Source organism: Phalaenopsis equestris, unplaced genomic scaffold (assembly GCF_001263595.1).
Source record: "Phalaenopsis equestris unplaced genomic scaffold, ASM126359v1 Scaffold000258, whole genome shotgun sequence".
Classification (NCBI taxonomy): domain Eukaryota; kingdom Viridiplantae; phylum Streptophyta; class Magnoliopsida; order Asparagales; family Orchidaceae; genus Phalaenopsis; species Phalaenopsis equestris.
This window is the reverse complement of record NW_018164700.1, coordinates 584,685-588,099: the sequence shown is the minus strand read 5'-3', so window position 1 is coordinate 588,099 and position 3,415 is coordinate 584,685. Positions and strand designations below refer to the sequence as shown.

At 34.1% G+C, this 3,415-nt stretch overlaps 1 protein-coding gene across 1 annotated transcript in view; it reads right to left on the bottom strand.

Annotated features, from left to right (window-relative positions):
* LOC110024545 (QWRF motif-containing protein 2-like) overlaps positions 1-3,415 on the bottom strand; it is a 37,015-nt gene that overhangs the window by 17,774 nt on the left and 15,826 nt on the right. The gene's annotated exons all lie outside the window — the stretch shown is intronic.

The window sequence follows — 3,415 nt, the reverse complement described above, 5'->3', positions numbered from 1 at the left end:
CATTAACAATAAAGAAGAACGAGAAAAAAAAAAAGAAAAAGGTAAAGGAGCCATGCGCGCGTGTAGAGCGAGAGGATTAACCGCCGTCGCGTCTAGCTGTTGACGGGGAAAGAGGACCGAGGGTATCCTAGTCATTAAATAAAAGTTTTTTTAATAATTTATTTTTTAAATGGGAAAAAAATGCAAGTTGGTGGAGATCTGGGAAATGCCCATGCAATATTTGGTAGATCGAAGTGGGTCAGGTGCGGTCCGGTCTGGTCCGGACCAGGTCTGCTGAAATGGCTGCAGCCTTTCAGGTAATAATTTGTTAGTATTTGGGTTTGTGTTTGGGATCTTTTGGGCTTTTATGACTATTGCCCTACCTTTTTTTTAAAGTAATAAATGAATATGTCAGACGCTACTTATAATTTGAAATTTATCTAATATTTTGGATTAGGGATTTACATATATCATATTGGAGTTTATTTAGGGCCATTTACATACTTACCAAATAATTCTTATGTAGTTGTATATCTAACGCCTAAACTTTCTATTTATATAATAACACTCTATCATTTGATTTCACATAAAAAATATCTATCATTAATGTTATTTTTTAAAAAAGTGAAGCACGTTTTTTTAATGGTTTTGTTTCTTAGCTCATTGATCTACTATGTCACTAATTGCCTGGTGGAATTTTTAGTTTTTCTTTGTTCATTCATATGCTGGAAGGATCTAATTGCAAAATTTATCTATGTACTTCACGCTTACCGCATCGTTTAGTATGTTGAAACTTTTGAAGATGTAATGTCTCGTATTGCATTGGAGTACATAAAGCACAGTAAAGACCTTGTTATTAGAATGAATATGGAAGTAATAGATGGATGTGTGGATTCAGAGAGTGTCTCCAAATTTTATTTCTTGAGCTTTAACCTTCTGTTCAAGCAAAAATTACTCGATAGAGGTTACTAGATCAAAATTTTTGAGAGAGAGCGAGAGAGAGAGAGAGAGATTGATTGAGATGGCGACAGAGGGGAGAGGTTCTTTTAGAAAGTAATCGTCCTCCATTTCTCTCGACTTCCCTTTTATAGATAAAGAAGAAGAAAATATAAAGAATATGTTTTGTATAGCACTGTGCCCATCTGTGTTGTCTTTGTCAAAAGACCGTGATGTGAATATCAGATGACGTTTTAAAGAATGATGAACTTGTGTCATTGCAAATGGCGAAGACCATCCATGATAATTGTCCTTCCCTAGATGTGTTGGGATATCTCCGCAAGAGAGAGAAATCTAGGTGCTTTGGGCTTCGGAAAGTGAGCTTAGTTTAGTCATTTTGACATGTGAGCTTAGGTCAACTACTTCATCATCTAGGCCAAGTTTGCACAAAGTCTTATTATGTGGCTTGCACGATGTGTCGGCTTACAAGTCACACTCCGTATAAATAAATTTTTTTTTTATATGTTGTATAGAGAATATTAGGTTTTTGCGCATTTGGAATTAATATTATGGACGGAAGAATGTGATCACCAACCTATTAAGAAAGTCATTAGCAGGAGCATGCATTTCTTCTTTTCCCATTGACTTGATTTTGACAGTTCTATTTGTTTAGCTTGTCATCATCCGAATATTTAATTGAATACTAACGCAAAATATCATTGCAAATGAAAATAACTTTAAAAAAAAATACCTGAAAAAGATTTGAGGGTTCAATGTGATCAAAATGCTGAAAATGGCAATGCCTTCTTGGTCTCGTTTAAATATAATGAAAAGTAAAAATTAAAATGAACTGCTTTGAAATTCAATAAAAAGTTAATATGTATATTTCATGCATCTTTTTTTTCACTTTGTTGCGTGTCTAAAGATTCACGATGATAGAATAATTATTTTGTTTTTTAGCATTGTACAAAAATTTAGCACCCAGACAGATAATAGAGAAGTAATAGGAGGAGACACTTCGATTTTCAAGTGAAAACTCATATAGAGGAAAAAAAACCAAGGGGCGTAGCCCAGTTAAAGTAATTCACTTTCAAATTGGTAGATGGTGGTCGATGGTAGCCCGTGGGTGGTAGTCGACGGTGGTCAGCAACTACGGAGGTAGGAAGTGTTCATCGGGTCTTTGAATTTGGAGCTGCTCTCAGATTCTCTTCATTCTCTCCCTAATCGAGTTCTTGATCTAACCCTTCCCCTCTTTTCATGAAGAGGGTATCACTTTATTTATAGATTTTAGGAGTGATATCGTCTGTTAATAAAGCAACAATCAGAATCACTCCATCAAACAACCAATGGTGATTCTTTTGATTAGAAAACATTTTATAAGCATTTGAGCGTCTTAATGATGTCAAAATTGAGTGATGTTGGGCCGATTGGATTCATCTTGTTGAGACGCTCATTTTGACAATAAGATTGTTAGATTTGAAATCCATTTGATCCATCCAAAGCTTTCAAAAATGATTCAACGGCTTAATCTGGGATTGATTTGACTCGGATTATATCAATTTGGGTGTCAACGAGCTCGTCACGCCGGTCAGTTGCACTGTAAGTTTGTTGAAATTTAAGTTCTTTATAAATTTTAATTTAAATTTGGATGTTTCTTGCTTAAAAAGATATTCTAGTATTTATGACAAATGATGAAAATTTGTTGGCAAAAAAATCACATTTATTTCTCAATGAGATGCAACATTTGACTCTCAGAGGCTATCTGCCCACGATTATATTTAAGTTGTTATGATTTAACAAATTCTCGGATTTACTAAATCTTGTCAAGAAAACTATTTGACAACATATTTGAGTAAATCCTGTAAATCTAATAAAAATGTGTAATAAACCTTATAAAATGTAAAAAAAAAATGTTTGACAATATTTAACCCATCACATCGTTCTCAACTGAGTTCTTATCCTCCGTAAGCCATAAATCCCGTAAATCCCCAAATTCGTGGGATTTAGTAAATCCCAGATTTATGGCCAAAACCGAAATTCGGATTTATCAAATCCGCTGCTTCATTTTGTCCAAAAGAACGGTTTGGTAAGCATTAACATGCATCCCTCTTAAATCCCAAGAGAAATCCGTTGTCAGACGGCCGCTTAAGGTTTAACTTGCACTTAAAAATATTACGTGGGGTTCCGATAATAGGAATAATTACTATTATTATTGTCACCACTCATACGAGGAAAGCTTATCTCAGCAGTAGTTACCCAAACAAAAAAGATTAGGTCAACAAATCATTAATTAATAGTAATTAAATTATTGTCGTGATTGCGTTCTACGTCAATTGATGTTGACTTCCTCTTACTTATTTGTAATTGGCGGGTTGTTAATTAGGTTGCCCTACTCTAAATATATTTTAAATTTGCATATTATTTGAAACTAATTAGGTTCCACTCCACCCAACTAAAGCTTAATTGGTGGTTTGTAAGAATATATATATATATACATATA